Consider the following 20920-nt stretch of genomic DNA (forward strand, 5'->3'; position numbering starts at 1 on the left):
TTCTGTAGGTCCATGACCAGAACTTTGAAGCTCAAAAAAGCACATAAAGCACATTCTTCCAGTGGGTGTAGTTTAATGTTCTTGGCCACAACTGGTAACATTGGCAGTGAACTGACCAAATACACCGTACAGCCACATTGGCTAGCGCATACTTTCAGCAAATTGGTTCGGACTACTGGGCAAACATGACGTAACGTAATTAATATTCACGAGCAAAGCGGATACATTATATATTGTCCTGCCCACATTTTTCAGATCATTCCTACGCCCCTGTATGCCACAATTTGTTGAATGTCACAGAAAAACTGAGCAAAATCAGCCTGAATGGAACAGCCAAATGATTTACTGTAATAAGCCATGTCCTCTTTACAAGCATGAAATCTGATAACTTAATAATGGCATTCTGGGAGGCATTTTATCTTGCATGTTCACACTAGATTTACACAATACAGTCACTAGTTCTAGAGCCAAACTGTGCTGCCGTCTCTCCTATCATCCTATCTCATCACGGGTCTTTGTAATCAGGTCTTGATGGTAAGATATCATTGCATACTGATATTCACTGTGTCATTTAGAGGCAGAAATGTCTCTCTCACTTGCTCTCTTTTGCGTTCTCTTTCTCTGTATTTCTCCTCCCTCTTAGAGAAGATAAGAGAAGCCCTTATGATAAATCTATCTCAGACAGATTGGCAAATTCAATTGCAAAACGGATTACTGTTGACTGTAGGCCAATGAAAGGCTAATGTTTAATAAAATGGAACTAAACTAAATATTGCTTCTAAAGACAAAACCTCAAATCAACAGAACTGTCTAGACTGCAAGTGCCCAACAAGACTCCTTGTTCCAATACCTTATCATTTACAATGTTACCACTGTCTGAAATGTCTGCCAACATCTTAAATTGATGCATCTGAAGTTATAAATTCCCTATAAATATCACAGAGGGGAAAAAGGAATAATTGTCAGACAAAAAAAAATGAAAAAGTGACAGATGTATCAAAGGAGACCGATTCTGTCCGGGGCCTCTGAGGAGAGGACGGGATGGAGTGAGGGATTTTAATGAAAGTGTAGTGGATTAGTGAAATCCCTGGAACAATATGAAATTATTACAGATGCGGTCGACATCAAAGTCCCGCTGATTGAGCCCCCTAAAGCCGTTTCACACAGGGAGTGCAAACGCAGCAGAGAACATGTAAACCAGAGCGAGAGCGGCTGACCACTGCGCTCACAGCCAACTGGAAGAGAAACATCTTTAGAGAGAGACACAGAGACACACATGTACAGTTTCCAGACATCTGACATTTAGACAGAGAATCATGGGATACGAACTGAATCAAACTGCAGCAGTTATTCATTATCTCAGTGGCCTCACTAGAAGTTTTCTCCTCATTTTCAGATTGTTAATGCGAATATTCTCAACACTTTTTCTGGAAAATGTTGAAAGTTCTGTCACCATTTACTCACCTTCATATCATTCCAAACCCCTATAACTTTCTGTCTTCCATGGAACTTAAAATGAGATGTTTGGCAGAATGTTCATGCTGCAATTTTCCATCCAATAAAAGTGAATGGGGATGGATGCAATTGAGCTAATCTAGTTCACACTTCTTCATATTCAAACTTGGCATGTCACGTTCGTTTACAGATCACGTGAGGACTGTTGCCGTTTGAATTATTGACATCAATCCTAGCGGAATGCATCTTGATATGCCTTATGGCCTTTAAAGCTACGGTGAAGTGGAATATTATCAGTGAATAATGATGATCTGTTCATCACTCAAAGCTATTATTTGTCTTCAGAAGACTCAGTGGTGCTTTTTTGCACTTTGTTTTCCTTCTTTTTCTATAGAGCACAGTGTAGAGGGCACCAATTTAATAACTGGTCCTAAATGGAATAACTATTGGTCTTAAATTTAGTAAAGGCCCTAGATGAAAATGGTTTTGGCCCATAAATGTAAATAGAGGGGTCTAAATGTAATTGTTTTGGTTGTTAATGTAATAAACACCCGTAATGTAAAAACCATTGGTTTTAAATGTACAAAATTTAATTAAGGGGTTCTTTTGGTACTAAATGTCATAAATACCCTGAATGAAATAACTTTTGGTCCTAAATGCAAAAAGGTCTAAATATAATTACTGTCAGTGCATAAAAGGGTGTAAATGGAATAACTTTTGTTCCTCTATGTAATAATGGTTACACTTTACATTAAAGTTCCCTTTGTTAAAGTTGTTATACATAGATTTATTAATTACTTATTAATTTTCAAATGCATTAGAAATTGATTATGAATGATAAAATATTTATATGCAGAGTAATAATATCAACTGGCATGCAATATTTGCCAAATAGTGGGACATTTTCCAAACTCTAACTGATGGTTAATTGGGGTAAAATGAAAGAATGATTACAATTATGGACTTTATTATATTTAGGACAAAACATTATTACAATCCGGTTCTTAATTTCAAATGTTATTACATTTAGAACCAACAGTTATTACATTTAGGAGCATATTTTATTACATTTAGAACCAACAGTTATTACATTTAGAACCAACAGTTATTATTACATTTAGGACCAAAGGTTATTACATTTACAACCAACAGTTATTACATTCATGACCAAAGTTTATTACATTTAGAACCAACAGTTATTACATTTAGAACCAGCAGTTATTACATTTAGGAGCATATTTTATTACATTTAGAACCAGCAGTTATTACATTTAGAACCAGCAGTTATTACATTTAGGAGCATATTTTATTACATTTAGAACCAACAGTTATTACATTTAGAACCAACAGTTATTACATTTAGAACCAGCAGTTATTACATTTAGGAGCATATTTTATTACATTTAGAACGTTTGGTTACGTATGTAACCTCCGTTCCCCGAGGGAGGGAACGAAACGTTGTGTCGGTGAAGCGACACTAGGGGGTCTCTCTTGAGCGCCGATATTCACCTCTGATCTATGAAAAAAGGCCAATGAGAGTTGGCAGCCAGTATTTGCATGTCCCGCCCCCGGACATACAGGTATTTATGCGGCGCAAATACGGGAGTTCATTCAGGATTTTTCTGAGGAGCCGGAAATGGTCCGGCCACAACAGTGGCTCGGTTCAGTGACATGGCGGAGGAAAGACACAACGTGTCGCTCCTCCCTCGGGGAACGGAGGTTACATACGTAACCAAACGTTCCCTTCTGTCACTCTCTCCACGCTGTGTCGGAGAAGCGACACTAGGGGACCCATTCCAATCTTGCCATGTGCTGAACCGTGTACGTGAACTGCCGATACAGAGGCGGGCAGGGATTCATCCAGTGCCACGCATCGCCTGTACCCGGCTGCACGCACTCTTCCCCAATGCCCCATACTGAACATCGGGATCCTTCTAGTTACCCTGGGAGGGGAACAAGGCGATGTTTGCCAACATGGGAACGGGCCAGCCTGGCTGGGCCTCTTTCTCTCTATGTTTCTCGCGATAGAGCAATCACGGCCGGGGCCCTTACACGCATATAGGGAAGGGGTCTTACCCAGACCCTCGCGGAGACCACACCTGCCCTTTTTCTTGGGGAGGAAAAGTGGTAGACACGCCACACGGCCGCCTTAGGGCTCGTGTGGAAAGTATGGTGCGGTGGTAGATCCCAGCCTCGAAGGGGGAGTTGCTACAGCATGGCGACCGGGGCAGCTGTAACTGCCTAAGGGAGACACGGGGTCCGCTCGTAAGGGGACAGAACCGTGGAAATACACACAGGGGCGTCCGCACAGGAGGCCTTCTACTTTACCTGTGGAGCACCTATACCAGTACAGGGTTGCCATCAGGGTACCCGCAGTGGCTTGGGTCGGCGAAGTTCCTCCGCTGAACCGCGGACCCGGAGGGCTGGGGAGGAATCGACCAGGGGCCCGACTCGGAGTGGGGCTCCTGGGAAGAAGGCGCACTACTTTACCTTGACGCCAGGAAAAGGGCGCTGGGCGCAAGCGATCCACCCGGCCAGTCGGTCTACGTGTTACCGAGTTCTACGGGCTCGGACCTGAGAAAACACGAGACGCAACCGACTCAACGCGGAGGTTGTAAAACCTCGCGAAGGTGTTGGGTGTTGCCCAACCCGCGGCTCTACAGATGTCTGCTAGGGAGGTGCCCTTGGCCAGTGCCCACGAGGATGCAACGGGCCGTACGGGTAGGGGCACGGCCTGGGTGTGATAAGCCAGTGTGATGGCATCGACAACCCAGTGGGCGAGCCTCTGTTTGGAGACGGCATTCCCTTTCTGCCGTCCCCCAAAGCAGACAAAGAGCTGCTCAGAGCGTCTGGTGCTCTGTGTGCGGTCCAGGTAAATGCGCAGGGCGCGCACTGGACACAGCAATGAAAGGGCTGGGTCTGCCTCCTCCCGGGGCAGCGCTTGCAGGTTCACTACCTGATCTCGGAATGGTGTGGTAGGAACCTTGGGCACATAGCCCGGTCAGCGGTCTTAGGATCACAGACGTATCTGCCGGACCGAACTCCAGGCAAGTGTCGCTGACAGAGAACGCTTGCAGGTCCCCGACCCTCTTAATGGAGGCGAAGCACGATCAGCAGGGCCGTCTTAAGAGAGAGGGCCCTGAGTCCAACTGATTCGAGCGGCTCGAAGGGAGGTCTCTGGAGTCCTGCCAAGACTACCGAGAGATCCCAGGAGGGAACTAGGCCTGGCCGGGAGGGATTCAACCTCCGGGCGCCTCTCAGGAACCTGAGGATCAGGTCGTGCTTACCCAAGGACTTGCCCTCTACAGGATCGTGGTGGGCGGCGATAGCGGCAACATACACCTTGAGGGTGGACGGGGACAGCCTCCTGTCCAGCCTCTCCTGTAGGAACAGAAGCACTGACCTAATCGCGCATCTCTGCGGGTCTTCTGCTCGGGAAGAACACCAATCTGCGAACAAGCGCCACTTTAGGGCGTAAAGGTGCCTGGTAGAGGGAGCTCTGGCTTGGTTGATGGTATTCACAACGGTCGCCGGTAAGCCGGCTAGCTCTTCCGCGTCCCGTCCAGGGACCAGACGTGGAGGTTCCAGAGGTCTGGGCGCGGGTGCCAGCCGGGCAGGCGTTGTCGTGATAGCGCATCCGCTACGACGTTGAGCTTGCCGGGGATGTGAGTGGCACGCAGCGACTTGAGTCGCTGCTGGCTCCATAGGAGGAGACGGCGGGCGAGTTGTGACATGTGGCGGGAGCGTACACCGCCTTGGCGATTTATGTATGCCACCACCGTGGTGCTGTCCGATCTCACAAGGACATGTTTGTCCCGAACTAACGGGAGGAACTTCCTGAGAGCAAGAAGGACGGTCAGCAACTCCAGACAATTGATGTGCCAACGCAGCGGGGCCCCTTTCCAATGGCCCGCTGCTGCGTGCCCGCTGCACACGGCACCCCACCCGGACCGGGAGGCGTCGGTTGTGACCAGGACGCGTCGGGACACCTGCTGCAGGGGCACTCCTGCCCATAAAAAGCAGAGGTCTGTCCAGGGTCGGAGTGTTTTGAGGCAGGCGGGGGTGATGCGTGCCACGGTGCCATGCGTGTCTCGGGACTCGAGTCTGGAGCCAGTGCTGGAGTGGTCTCATATGCATCAACCCCAGCGGCGCGACCGCCGCGGAGGATGCCATATGCCCCAGGAGCCTCTGGAAAAGTTTTAGAGGGACCACTGTGCCTGGCTTGAAAGAAGCGAGGCAGTCCAGCACCGACTGAGCACGCTCGCTCGTGAGACGTGCTGTCATTGAGACTGAGTCTAACTCCATCCCGAGAAAAGAGATGCTCTGAACTGGAGTGAGCTTGCTCTTTTCCCAGTTGACCTGAAGCCCCAAGCGGCTGAGGTGCCGGAGCACCTGGTCTCTGTGTGTGCATAGTAACTCTCGAGAGTGTGCTATTATGAGCCAGTCGTCGAGGTAGTTGAGAATGCGGATGCCGGCTACTCGTAGCGGGGCAAGGGCCGCCTCTGCGACTTTCGTGAAGACGCAGGGGACAGAGACAGGCCGAAGGGGAGGACTTTGTACTGAAACGCCTGGCCGTCGAACGCGAACCGTAGGAAGGGTCGGTGTCGAGGCAGAATTGAGACGTGGAAGTACGCGTCCTTCAGGTCCACCGCTGCGAACCAATCTAGATGCTGAACGCCAGCCAGAATATTTCTCTGCGTAAGCATTTTGAACGGGAGTTTTAACAAGGCCCGATTGAAAACTTCGCAAGTCCAGGATTGGTCGTAAGCCGCCGCCTTTCTTGGGTACAATGAAGTAAGGGCTGTAGAAACCCTTCCTCATTTCGGTTGGAGGGACGGGCTCTACCGCGCCCTTGGCTAAGAGGGTCACAATTTCCGTGCGCAGGGAACTGGCGTGCTCGCCGTGTACTGCGGAAAGCGGACGCTCCTGAAGGGGGCGGAGCCGGGCAAACTGAATTGCGTGACCGAGTCGAATGGTCCGGTGCAGCCAGCGTGATGCGTTGGGAAGCGAAAGCCACGCTTCCCAGCTCTGCGCTAGGGGCACCAAAGGGACGCAGTATTTTGGACGTACCGGCGGGGCCTCGCAGCGGGCGGAACAGGTAATGCAGCGTCGGGCGGCTTCGTTGCGGCCTGAGGCTGAGGTGCTGAGAATAGACTCAAAGCACTTACCTTGCTCCACGCGCCCGGCAGGGGCGGGTTCTTGACTGAGGAGGAGGTCTGATGTTGGCGTCCTCTGGACTCGTCTGAACCGGCCGGCCGGGGACAGTCGTGGGCAGGCGGAAGGCGGGATCGCCGCGTCCGGTGTACCGGGACTGTTGTGATCTGAAAGCACATTGCCGTGAGAATGGCATTTGCGGGCCAGGTGACCCAGAGGCAAAGGAAATAGCTCTTTTATTGAGAATGTGGGTACCACAGCCCCGTCAGGGGTGTGGCAAATGAAAAAACAAAGGATTCTCCTCCCGGCCCTCCACCGGAGGATGGAGCGGTCTTACCACCTCCGAGCTAACGTCTTCGGCTCTGGGTCGGCTGTCTCAGGAACGCTTGGGAGCCTTCCGGGTCCTGGAGGGGTTCGTGAGACAGGGGCGTGCGCCGCCTGCGGAGTGCTCGACGCTGGGGCTGAGAGCTGGGCCCGGGTTGAGGCGGAGCAGGAGCTGGTTTCTCGCGAGGGGACGCCCTCGGCGGGCAGACGGGCAGGGCCCATAGCGGCAGGTCTGGCGGCGGGCATGATGTGCGAAATGGCCTCCGTCTGCTTCTTCACCGCGGAGAACTGTTGGGCGAAGTCCTCGACGGTGTCACCGAAAAGGCCAATCTGGGAGACAGGTGCGTCCAGGAAGCGGTTTTTGTCAGCCTCACGCATCTCGACAAGGTTGAGCCAAAGATGGCGTTCCTGGACCACTAGGGTGGCCATCGTCTGTCCGAGTGCCTGCGCTGTGGTCTTCGTCGCTCTCAGGGCGAGGTCGGTCGCTGAGCGCAGTTCCTGCAGCACATCAGGATCAGGTCCACCCCCGTGCATGTTTCTGAGAGCTTTGGCCTGGTGGACTTGCAGGAGGGCCATTGCATGCAGGGCGGAGGCAGCGCGTCCAGCCGTAGTGTAGGCCTTCGCGTTAAGCAAGGATGTTGTCCTACTGGGCTTGGATGGGAGTACGGGCTGACCCCGCCAGGAGGTAGGGCTACCGGGGCATAGATGGTGCGCAACTGCCCTATCAACCTGGGGAATCGCGTCGTACCCGTGGCGCTCTCCGCCGTCGAGGGTGGAGAGAGTGGAGCGGGTGGCACCTAGACGAGTGGAGAGCGGGGCTCTCCACGTAGACGTCAGCTCATCATGCACCTCCGGGAAGAAAGGGACCGGGGGGATGCGAGGCCGCGAACGGCGCGCTGCCCCCAGGAACCAATCATCCAACTGAGAAGGCTGTGGGGAGGATGGAGGGTTCCAGTCCATCCCCACGCTCAAGGCGGCTCGGCAAGCATGTCGGACATCTGAGCGTCGGCCTCCGCCTGGGCCTGCTGGCCCGAAGGCGGCAGTCCAGGGGAGTCCTCGGCATCAGACACCGCACTCTCCGATGCAGCGGCGAGCTCATCTGCTTCGGACTCGGGAGGATAGACAGCCGGGCCGTGAGGCGAGCCGCTATCGCCGTGAGCGTGGACAGAGACCAGCGAGCGTGTCGGGAACGGGAGGTTCGCGGGGCTACCCAGCGAAACTGCACCCGCTGCCGCCTCAAATCGCCCTCAGCGCCAACCGCACCGTCCTTAATCCCGTGGGAAGAAGGGGCAATGCGGGTGCAGATGGGGTGGCTTGCTTTCTGTTGAAAGCGAGCCGCGATCGCTAACGTGGTCATGGTCATGTTCTCGCAGTGAGAACATGAACCATCCACAAACGCCGCCTGGTGTGATCGCGGCCCAAACACACGAGACAGCGCCGTGGCCGTCTGAAGCAGAGAGCACTCTACCGCATCCAGGAACGACACGGGCGGAAAGGCATCTTGAAAAGACGTGTCCTTAAAAGGACGTTCAACGCCGCTGTGTTTGCTCTCTTAGAGAAAATTACTCTTTTAGTAAAAACTCTTTTAATACACAGTGTGTGTGTGTATGCGTGTCTGCGCTGTCGAGCGCTCAGGGGCAACAATGCACGCCGTGCACTGAGAAGGAGAAAGCCGCTGTTGTCGCCGTCAAGATCCAACAGCATGCAGATCGTCAGAGGAAAACAGGAACGTTTAAGTGGCGTGTAACTCGCAGCAAACTGCAGACAGACCATCGGCTCCGAAGAAATTTTCTGAATGAACTCCCGTATTTGCGCCACTTAAATACCCGTATGTCCGGGGGCGGGACATGCAAATACTGGCTGCCAACTCTCATTGGCCTTTTTTCATAGATCAGAGGTGAATATCGGCGCTCAAGAGAGACCCCCTAGTGTCGCTTCTCCGACACAACGTGGAGAGAGTGACAGAAGGGGAACACACAGTTATTACATTTAGAACCAGCAGTTATTACATTTAGAACCAGCAGTTATTACATTTAGCAGCATATTTTATTACATTTAGAACCAACAGTTATTACATTTAGAACCAGCAGTTATTACATTTAGGAGCATATTTTATTACATTTAGAACCAACAGTTATTACATTTAGAACCAACAGTTATTACATTTAGAACCAGCAGTTATTACATTTAGAACCAGCAGTTATTACATTTAGGAGCATATTTTATTACATTTAGAACCAACAGTTATTACATTTAGAACCAGCCATTATTACATTTAGGAGCATATTTTATTACATTTAGAACCAACAGTTATTACATTTAGAACCAGAAGTTATTACATTTAGAACCAGCAGTTATTACATTTAGGAGCATATTTTATTACATTTAGAACCAACAGTTATTACATTTAGAACCAGCAGTTATTACATTTAGAACCAGCAGTTATTACATTTAGGAGCATATTTTATTACATTTAGAACCAACAGTTATTACATTTAGAACCAGCAGTTATTACATTTAGGAGCATATTTTATTACATTTAGAACCAGCAGTTATTACATTTAGAACCAGCAGTTATTACATTTAGGAGCATATTTTATTACATTTAGAACCAACAGTTATTACATTTAGAACCAGCAGTTATTACATTTAGAACCAGCAGTTATTACATTTATAACCAACAGTTATTACATTTAGGAGCATATTTTATTACATTTAGAACCAACAGTTATTACATTTAGAACCAACAGTTATTACATTTAGGAGCATATTTTATTTTATTTAGAACCAACAGTTATTACATTTCGAACCAACAGTTATTACATTTAGAACCAGCAGTTATTACATTTAGAACCAGCAGTTATTACATTTAGGAGCATATTTTATTACATTTAGAACCAACAGTTATTACATTTAGAACCAGCAGTTATTACATTTAGAACCAGCAGTTATTACATTTAGGAGCATATTTTATTACATTTAGAACCAACAGTTATTACATTTAGAACCAGCAGTTATTACATTTAGGAGCATATTTTATTACATTTAGAACACACAGTTATTACATTTAGAACCAGCAGTTATTACATTTAGAACCAGCAGTTATTACATTTAGGAGCATATTTTATTACATTTAGAACCAACAGTTATTACATTTAGAACCAGCAGTTATTACATTTAGGAGCATATTTTATTACATTTAGAACCAACAGTTATTACATTTAGAACCAGCAGTTATTACATTTAGAACCAGCAGTTATTACATTTAGAACCAGCAGTTATTACATTTAGGAGCATATTTTATTACATTTAGGAGCATGTTTTATTACATTTAGAACCAGCAGTTATTACATTTAGAACCAGCAGTTATTACATTTAGGAGAATATTTTATTACATTTAGAACCAACAGTTATTACATTTAGAACCAGCAGTTATTACATTTAGGAGCATATTTTATTACATTTAGAACCAGCAGTTATTACATTTAGAACCAGCAGTTATTACATTTAGGAGCATATTTTATTACATTTAGAACCAGCAGTTATTACATTTAGAACCAGCAGTTATTACATTTAGAACCAACAGTTATTACATTTAGGAGCATATTTTATTACATTTAGAACCAACAGTTATTACATTTAGAACCAACAGTTATTACATTTAGGAGCATATTTTATTACATTTAGAACCAACAGTTATTACATTTAGAACCAGCAGTTATTACATTTAGAACCAGCAGTTATTACATTTAGGAGCATATTTTATTACATTTAGGAGCATGTTTTATTACATTTAGAACCAGCAGTTATTACATTTAGAACCAGCAGTTATTACAGTTAGGAGAATATTTTATTACATTTAGAACCAACAGTTATTACATTTAGAACCAGCAGTTATTACATTTAGGAACATATTTTATTACATTTAGAACCAGCAGTTATTACATTTAGAACCAGCAGTTATTACATTTAGGAGCATATTTTATTACATTTAGAACCAACAGTTATTACATTTAGAACCAGCAGTTATTACATTTAGAACCAGCAGTTATTACATTTAGAACCAACAGTTATTACATTTAGGAGCATATTTTATTACATTTAGAACCAACAGTTATTACATTTCGAACCAACAGTTATTACATTTAGGAGCATATTTTATTACATTTAGAACCAACAGTTATTACATTTCGAACCAACAGTTATTACATTTCGAACCAGCAGTTATTACATTTAGAACCAGCAGTTATTACATTTAGGAGCATATTTTATTACATTTAGAACCAACAGTTATTACATTTAGAACCAGCAGTTATTACATTTAGAACCAGCAGTTATTACATTTAGGAGCATATTTTATTACATTTAGAACCAACAGTTATTACATTTAGAACCAGCAGTTATTACATTTAGGAGCATATTTTATTACATTTAGAACCAACAGTTATTACATTTAGAACCAACAGTTATTACATTTAGAACCAGCAGTTATTACATTTAGAACCAGCAGTTATTACATTTAGGAGCATATTTTATTACATTTAGAACCAACAGTTATTACATTTAGAACCAGCAGTTATTACATTTAGAACCAGCAGTTATTACATTTAGGAGCATATTTTATTACATTTAGAACCAACAGTTATTACATTTAGAACCAGCAGTTATTACATTTAGGAGCATATTTTATTACATTTAGAACCAACAGTTATTACATTTAGAACCAGCAGTTATTACATTTAGGAGCATATTTTATTACATTTAGAACCAACAGTTATTACATTTAGAACCAACAGTTATTACATTTAGAACCAGCAGTTATTACATTTAGGAGCATATTTTATTACATTTAGAACCAGCAGTTATTACATTTTGAACCAGCCGTTATTACATTTAGAACCAGCAGTTATTACATTTAGGAGCATATTTTATTACAGTTAGGCCCTTTATTATATATAGGACCGATTTATAATTTGTTTTATTACAATTGGTACCTTTATTACTTTTAGGACCAAAGGTTATTACATTTAACATGTTGATTGTAACGAACACAAGTTGAGACAGTCACAACGTTGGATGAAAACCGCTTTATTAAATAAAAAGCAGTCCAGACAAACGTACACACAAGGGGCAAATCCAATGAAGAATAGTCGGGGTAGCGTAGGGTCAAAAGCCGGGGAATCAAAGATAAACAGGATGAATAACAAGAGGGGACTAGAGGGAGCAAAACACAGGGGAACAAGAAGAGTTGGCAAGCTAAGAGGAAGACAAGAGGAGTTCAGAACTAGGCGAGACTAGCGGGGGGCAAAGCATGGGAAACTAAATACACACAATAACCAACACCCGTGAAACGGAAGTGCTGGGTATTTATAGGGGAAGGTGCAGGTGTGAACAATGAAGGTGACGAGACGAGTGCAGGTGAATCTAATGTGTGGGGATAGGAAGCGCGTGAGTGCAAGTGGTCATAATGTTCAGGCTGAAGAGCCGAGAGCGCCAGAGGGGAGATCGCTTACTGAGCGAGAGCTCGTAAAAGCAAAACTGGGCGTGGAAGCCCGATGGAGGAAAAAGAGCGTTCAGGCTCAGGGGGCGGAGCGAGGGAGCCGGAAGCGAGTGCCTGTGTGCGAGACGGGAGATAGTGTGCGTGTGTGAGGAAGCTGAGATGGGGCAGAGGAAAGGGGTTCGTGACAGTACTCCCCTCTGAAAAGGACGGCTCCTGACGGCCACGCTGGGCTCGCGAGGAGCGCAAGGGGACAGAACGAGCGTGTGAGCTCGAGGGGACAGAACGAGCGTGTGAGCTCGCGGGGAACAGAACGAGAGTGTGATCTCGCGGGGAACAGAACGAGAGTGTGATCTCGCGGGGAACAGAACGAGAGTGTGATCTCGCGGGGAACAGAACGAGCGTGTGAGCTCGCGGGGGGCAGAAGGCACAAAAGGGAAATGAAACAGTCCATGGGGGTCAATGGGCAGTTCAAGACAAGGTCAGGGGGAACATAGTGGACAGGCGGGTGGTCGGGAGGTCTAGGGGGCAGCCATAGGGCAGAGACTGGGTCAGGAGGTCTGGAAGGCGACTGGAGGACAGGGACTGGGTCCGGGGGTCTGGAAGGTGACCACCGGACAGGAATAGGGTCCGGAGGCCAGGGAAGAGGCCACAGGACAGGTAGAGGGTCAGGAAGTCCGGGCTGAGCCGTGAAAGGCGGAGCCATCAGAGGTGGCACCGTAGGTGGCTCTGGAGGTGGGGTCCTGGAAGGCTCCGGAGGTGGGGCCGACGGAGGCTTTAGGGGCGAAGGCCTGGAAGGCTCTAGAAGTGGAGCCGACGGAGGCTTTAGGGGCGAAGGCCTGGAAGGCTCTGGAGGTGGAGCCGAAGGAGGCTTTAGGGGCGAAGGCCTGGAAGGCTCTGGAGGTGGAGCCGAAGGAGGCTTTAGGGGCGAAGGCCTGGAAGGCTCTGGAGGTGGAGCCGAAGGAGGCTTTAGGGGCGAAGGCCTGGAAGGCTCTGGAGGTGGAGCCAAGGGGGGCTTTAGGGGCGAAGGCCTGGAAGGCTCAGGAAGTGGAGCCCATGGAAGTGGCGCCGTAGGAGGCTCCAGAGGTGAAGCCCTGGAAGGCTCTGGAGGCAGAGCCGAGGGAGGTGACGCCGTGGGAGGTGGCGCCGTAGAAGGCTCCATGAGTGAAGCCCTGGTAGGCTCTGGAGGCAGAGCCGAGGGAGGTGACGCCGTGGGAGGTGGCGCCGTAGAAGGCTCCAGGAGTGAAGCCCTGGTAGGCTCTGGAGGCAGAGCCGGGGGAGGTGACGCCGTGGGAGGTGGCGCCGTAGGAGGCTTGGGAGGCGAATCTCTAGAAGACTCTGGAGTCTTAGGGAGCAGAGCCGCAGGAGGCCCGGGTGGCGGAGCCGTGGAAGGCTCGAGAGGCGGAGCCCTAGGAAGCTCTGGAGTCTTTGGGAGCAGAGCCATGAGAGGCTCGGGAGGTGGAGCCGTAGGAGGCTCTGGAGGGGGAGCCGTAGGAGGCTCGGGAGGCAGAGCCATAGGAGCCTCTAGTGGCCGAGCCCTGGGAGGCTCGGGAGGTGGAGCCGTAGGAGGCTCTGGAGGGGGAGCCGTAGGAGGCTCGGGAGGCAGAGCCATAGGAGGCTCGAGAGGCTTGAAGGGGGGAGCCTTGAAAGACTCGAGAGACGAAGCCCTGAGAGGCTTGAGAGGGGGAGGAGCCCTGAGAGACTCGAGAGGCGAAGCCGTGAGAGGCTTGAGGAGAGGAGCCATGAAAGACTCGAGGGGCGGAGCCCTGAGAGGCGGAGGAGCCCTGAGAGACTCGGAGAGGCGAGCCGTGAGAGGCTTGAGGGGTGGAGCCATGAAAGACTCGAGGGGTGGAGCCCTGAAAGACTCGAGAGGCGAAGCCGTGAGAGGCTTGAGGGGTGGAGCCATGAAAGACTCGAGAGGCGAAGCCGTGAGAGGCTTGAGGGGTGGAGCCATGAAAGACTCGAGAGGGGACGCCCTGAGAGGCGGAGGAGCCCTGAGAGACTCGAGAGGCGAAGCCGTGAGAGGCTTGAGGGGTGGAGCCATGAAAGACTCGAGGGGTGGAGCCCTGAAAGACTCGAGAGGCGAAGCCGTGAGAGGCTTGAGGGGTGGAGCCATGAAAGACTCGAGAGGCGAAGCCGTGAGAGGCTTGAGGGGTGGAGCCATGAGAGACTCGAGGGATGGAGCCCTGAGAGACTCGAGAGGCGAAGCCGTGAGAGGCTTGAGGAGTGGAGCCATGAAAGACTCGAGGGATGGAGCCTTGAGAGACTCGAGAGGCGAAGCCGTGAGAGGCTTGAGGGGTGGAGCCCTGAAAGACTCGAGGGATGGAGCCTTGAGAGACTCGAGAGGCGAAGCCGTGAGAGGCTTGAGGGGTGGAGCCGTGAAAGACTCGAGGGATGGAGCCTTGAGAGACTCGAGTGGCGAAGCCGTGAGAGGCTTGAAGGGTGGAGCCCTGAGGGACTTGAGGGGTAGAGCTCTGGGAGGCTCGTGAGGGGCCCTTGGAGACTCGTGAGGCGGAGCCCGGGAGGGCTCAGAGGGGCGAGCAGAACCCGACAGAGCCGTGGGAGACTCTGAGGGCGGAGCAGAGCCCGGCAGAGCCGTGGAAGACTCTGGGGGCGGAGCAGAGCCCGGCAGAGCCGTGGAAGACTCTGGGGCGGAGCAGAGCCCGGCAGAGCCGTGGAAGACTCTGGGGGCGGAGCAGAGCCCGGCAGAGCCGTGGAAGACTCTGGGGCGGAGCAGAGCCCGGCAGAGCCGTGGAAGACTCTGGGGGCGGAGCAGAGCCCGGCAGAGCCGTGGAAGACTCTGGGGGCGGAGCAGAGCCCGGCAGAGCCGTGGAAGACTCTGGGGGCGGAGCAGAACCTGGCAGAGCCGTGGAAGACTCTGGGGGCGTCTCTGCGGTCTTGAGCACAAGACGAGACTGGGGAGAAGGGGCCCTCTTCCTTCTCTGACGTCTTCGGCCAACAGGGGATGTGGCCATGGGGACGGTCGAGGCTACAGGCGCTGGCTCTGGGGCGGTCGAGGCTACAGGCGCTGGCTCGCTGACCGTGGCAGACATGGGCGCTGGCTCGTTGGCCGTGGCGGGCATGGGCGCTGGCTCGTTGGCCGTGGCGGGCATGGGCGCTGGCTCGTTGGCCGTGGCGGGCATGGGCGCTGGCTCTCTGGCCGTGGCGGGCATGGGCGTTGACTCGCTGGCCATGCCAGGCTTCGAGGCTGGGGCCGTGACAGGCCTCGGGATTGGGGCCGTGTCAGGCTTAAAAACGGGGGCCGTGTAAGGCTTCAAGACGGGGGCCGTGTAAGGCTTCAAGACGGGGGCCGTGTAAGGCTTCAAGACGGGGGCCGTGTAAGGCTTCGAGACGGGGGCCGTGGTAGGCTTCGAGACGGGGGCCATGGTGTAGAGCGCTGGTTCAGTATCTGCCTCCCCCACAGTAAACGAGGAACCAACGCACAGCAGGGCGAGGTCAATAAACTGAGCCAGGTTGAGAGAGCATCGACCACCAGGCATGTATGATGAGGCTGGCTCATTCAGTCCATCTTGAAAAATGTCTTTCAGAACCACCTCATCAAAATTCACCTGGTTGGCCAGGGCACAAAAATCAGTGACATAAACCTCCAAGGGTTGACTCCCCTGACGCAACACCAATAGTCGGGCCGCTGGCTCCATAATGTCAAGGGCGGGGTTATGCGTTACATAACCGCTGCCTTGCATAGAAAACCCTTGGTCTGCGTCCGAAGAGCCATAAAACCTCTCCGGGGGTGGAGAGTTCACGGCGCTCAGACATGCGTAAACGGGCTCAGGGGCAGACACAGGTGAAACCGGGTAAAAAAAATCAGAAATAGCGCATACCTGCTGCCCCTGGGTCGTGAGCGCGTGGTCATCTCTCCACACTGTAGCTCCGCGCGCCGAATGTGACGTGCACCTCCGCTCTAGTGAGCTGCGCGACTCCTTAGCGCGGGGCATTGTGACTGTCAACGGTGGGGTTGGTTATTTTGTAACGAACACAAGTTGAGACAGTCACAACGTTGGATGAAAACCGCTTTATTAAATAAAAAGCAGTCCAGACAAACGTACACACAAGGGGCAAATCCAATGAAGAATAGTCGGGGTAGCGTAGGGTCAAAAGCCGGGGAATCAAAGATAAACAGGATGAATAACAAGAGGGGACTAGAGGGAGCAAAACACAGGGGAACAAGAAGAGTTGGCAAGCTAAGAGGAAGACAAGAGGAGTTCAGAACTAGGCGAGACTAGCGGGGGGCAAAGCATGGGAAACTAAATACACACAATAACCAACACCCGTGAAACGGAAGTGCTGGGTATTTATAGGGGAAGGTGCAGGTGTGAACAATGAAGGTGACGAGACGAGTGCAGGTGAATCTAATGTGTGGGGATAGGAAGCGCGTGAGTGCAAGTGGTCATAATGTTCAGGCTGAAGAGCCGAGTGCGCCAGAGGGGGGAGATCGTTTACGAGCGAGAGCTCGTAAAAGCAAAACTGGGCGTGGAAGCCCGATGGAGGAAAAGAGCGTTCAGCGCTCAGGGGCGGAGCGAGGGAGCGGGAAGCGAGTGCCTGTGTGCGAGACGGGAGATAGTGTGCGTGTGTGAGGAAGCTGAGATGGGGCAGAGGAAAGGGGTTCGTGACATTGATACACATTTGTTCGGGAGTGACGTCACTCTGCTTACATTTACAAAATAATTTACCGTCTATAAATGTAATTGATGTTAACAAATTATACATCTTTTCAAAGGTCTACGGGTTCAACATTGATATCCGATGATAGCAATGCTCCAGAAACAGCAATTTAGTTATTTGTGCCATGAGTACAAATGAAAACCTGCAATATCAAAACTAGACTTCATACCTTTTTAATGAAAACATCCAGTTCGTTCCATGACAAGCATTCATTGAAAAACATCCAATAGCACTTTTTGTCCATAAAAGTGATAAATCTGAGAAATATTTATATATTCTCCATTGTTTACATGAGATCTCACCTGAAAGAATTACCCTTCGTCATCGTTATTCAACAAACTATGCAATCTGAGCAGCATTCATGTTGTAAAACTGTATATTATCTTATATATTAGAGTCTCATAAACAAAATGAGCCTGTCTCCCAAAATCTATTTTTAAAAATGTGGCGTAGTTTTATTCAGAATAGCGCAGTCAGATTTTGTGTCATCTTGAAAGGTGGAGCCTTAATTTTACTTTGTACACAGGCAGCGATTTTACAGAGAAAAAAAGCTTGCAGGAACCTCATTTTTTGTTAGATCATCCTCAAATTTGAAACAAGTTCTTTAGACTTGTTGTTTTGAGAACATTGTATTTCTAGGTTGTCTTGGCACTTTTATTATTGCTTTTTAGATTATAAAAACATGTTCAACACAAAATATTTCCATTACTTCAAACTTCAGCTTCTCTAACTTTAAAAAATAACAACATATATTAATTCTGAAACTTGGGAAATAAAGCCCAAAGGGTCTTCTTTCAAAAGATACTACAACTGTGTCCATACTCCAAAGGGTCCAGTAAATACAAACATTTAAGTTCAGGTATGGAGAAGAGCAGAGTGAACATCTCTTGTCACATGAGGGTGAGTAAATGATAACACAATGTTCCTTTTTGGGCAAACTATTTATATAAAGCCACTCTAAAACTGAACAAATAAATTTAACTTACTAAAAACTTCTACTTGGCCTTTCTTAAACTGCATGCGCTTTCAGGACACCGTTCACTTAAAAAAAAAAAAACATCCTGAGCGCGAGATCTTTGACTGTCTGACAAAAGTTTCATGGCTCCTCTTGACCCCTGCTCAAACGGACACAATGTAGCTCATTCATTGTCTGTACAATACACCCGTCCCTTGGAGTGGGACGCCCGGAGGAGGAGGAGGAGGAGGAGGAGGAGGAGGGATGCGGCTGTCAGTTGAATTAAAATACCACATAATAATAATAATAATATAAATAATGACATTGATAAAAGGGCTAATCTACACAAAACAAAACAGCATGTTCCTCCCTGATTGTGTGGGTTGTTGCCGTTTTCAATTAGGCCATTTTCACTGGCATATTAATCATCTTTTCAACAAACAAGACGGCGTTAATTAAAGTCAGAGCGCGAGGATAAAGACATGTTGCTGGATCATCGCTCCGTTTATCAGCCGCACACACACACACACCCCGCCGATTAGCAAATCCTGCGCAGCGCTTCGAGGGGAATTTCAATGCTCTCGGGTTTGTAGCGGGGTTTTTTGGAAAAGGAGGAGGAGGTGGGTTGTAAGAGTTTCAAACGTGGAGTCTGTCAGTGTGAAGCCCTCTACCCTTCACCGCCGGAAGATTAATTTATTCATCAGTTTTATTTCAGCTGGAAAAAGAAAAAAATGCCAGCAGAGTAAATCGCTTGAACCCAAAACATGCGTGAGAGGAAGTCAGAACTCTGTGTCTGTTCCAAGGGGAAAGAGAGTTAGACAGACACCTTTAATGAACAGACCTTTGGATGAAATCAGGCTAATGTTAATGCATAGATTATGGGAGCTCCAAAATGCACAAATTGCCCAAAAACTGTAGTTACTATAGTTATGGTAATATTAACAATTATTGATTTAGATAAATATAAATATAAATATTTAAAAAAAAAAAAATCATAAATGTGGCCCAATAAGCCTAGCATATAATTAAGAAGAACTAAAATGGTATATATACATTTTATTTATATATATATATATATAAATAAATATATAATATATATATATAAATAAATAATATATAAATAAATAAAAAATATATATATATAAATAAATAAATAATATATAAATAAATAAATATATATATTTTTTTGTTTCATAAATGTGGCTCAATAAGCCTAGCATATAATTAAGAACTACAATGGTGTATATAAATTATATATATATATATATATATATATATATATATATATATATATATATATATATATATATATATATATATATATATATATATATATAATTTATTTATTTATTTATATATATATACCATTTTAGTTCTTCTTAATTATATGCTAGGCTTATTAGGCCACATTTATGAAACAAAATTTTTTTTGTAAAAGCATTCTTTTGTAAACTGTTGTATCGTACAGCAATTTACGCAATACTTATTCATAAAACCATTTTTACGTCAAGTGACACATCATACAACAATCTACGTAAAAATCATTAGTAAAACCATTTGTACATGAAATGACACGTCATCAAACAATATACTTAAAAATTATTCTTAAAACCATTCTTATGTTAATCAACAAAATATTTATAGAATTGTCAAATCACGCAACAATTACGTAAGAATCGTTATTAAAAACATTCTTATTTAAACTGATGAATCGCATAATATTTTCATAAGCATGAAGTTCAACGCATACTTCGATTTTGATGTGAATGCTCCGAGTCTGCAATGTCAAACGCAATTCTGTCAAATTGTACTCCATTTGACGGTGCATGCACACACAGGAGTTTGGCGAATGCGCGCTATGACTGCTATGAGACAGGACTATTTCTCTTCAAGAGTTTAGACCCATAAAGATGTCTTTATATTCTTTAAGAAAGTATCTCCAGACCTCCTCACACATGCGCTCTTGATATGCACATCCACTGTTGAAGTTTTTACCCGTGTCTCCTGTTGTTTAACAGCAATTACATCTTCTAGCCCTTCAAATGTGAGTATTGCCACCTTGTGGACCCACTAATTCTTGCAAATAATTCCAGGTGCATGCACAATCTGCATGTTGAAAGATGCGTTCTTAGAAAAATCGGACTGCGTGCGTTTAGTGTTCGAGCACTCTGCTGATGAGGAGAGTTGCGCCACACGTCCTGTACATAAATTGTTGCATAATACAACAGATTAACTAAGCATCATTTGTAAAAAAAACATTCTTACCAAAAATACAGTATCATGCAACATTTTCCTGACCATAATTTGTAAACCCTCACGTAAATTGTTGCATCTACAATATGTTGCTTGCTTGCATAATTGTTGCATTGTAAAACCATTCTCGTGGATATAGCCGCATCATGCAACAATTACGTAAGAGTCGTTAGTAAAATCATGCAATTCAAGACAATAATTTGTGCAAGAATGATTTTAGAAACTATTTACCCAAAGAAATACAAATAAATGTGTTTCATGACCAAGGCCCATTTTGATTAATTGATTAGCAGAGTATCGGCACGTTCTTAAATGAACAGAGCATAACGTGTCCCTTGTGTGTCCAGAGCGCATATTGCGTTTGAACCCTACTCATCCACGTCACCTCAGCTTGTGGAGGAATACATCACACAATCACACTACACTCCCACAATCCTTTTCTTCTCTGGCTGCTTGACTCCAAGCACACTCAAACAGCCCGCAACGCCACATTGAGATCTCTCGCACTATCCCATACGTTCTCTCTCTCTCCAGGAACTCATGGCCGAGAGAGAGGAGAGAGAAGTCAAAAACCTGCGACAATGTGCCAGAGAAATATC

General features: G+C 47.3%; 1 protein-coding gene across 1 annotated transcript in view; it reads left to right on the forward strand.

Annotated features, from left to right (window-relative positions):
* Positions 1-20920, forward strand: part of LOC127650735 (zinc finger protein ZFPM2-like) — a 69435-nt gene that overhangs the window by 3296 nt on the left and 45219 nt on the right. The gene's annotated exons all lie outside the window — the stretch shown is intronic.

Source organism: Xyrauchen texanus, chromosome 10 (assembly GCF_025860055.1).
Source record: "Xyrauchen texanus isolate HMW12.3.18 chromosome 10, RBS_HiC_50CHRs, whole genome shotgun sequence".
NCBI lineage: Eukaryota > Metazoa > Chordata > Actinopteri > Cypriniformes > Catostomidae > Xyrauchen > Xyrauchen texanus.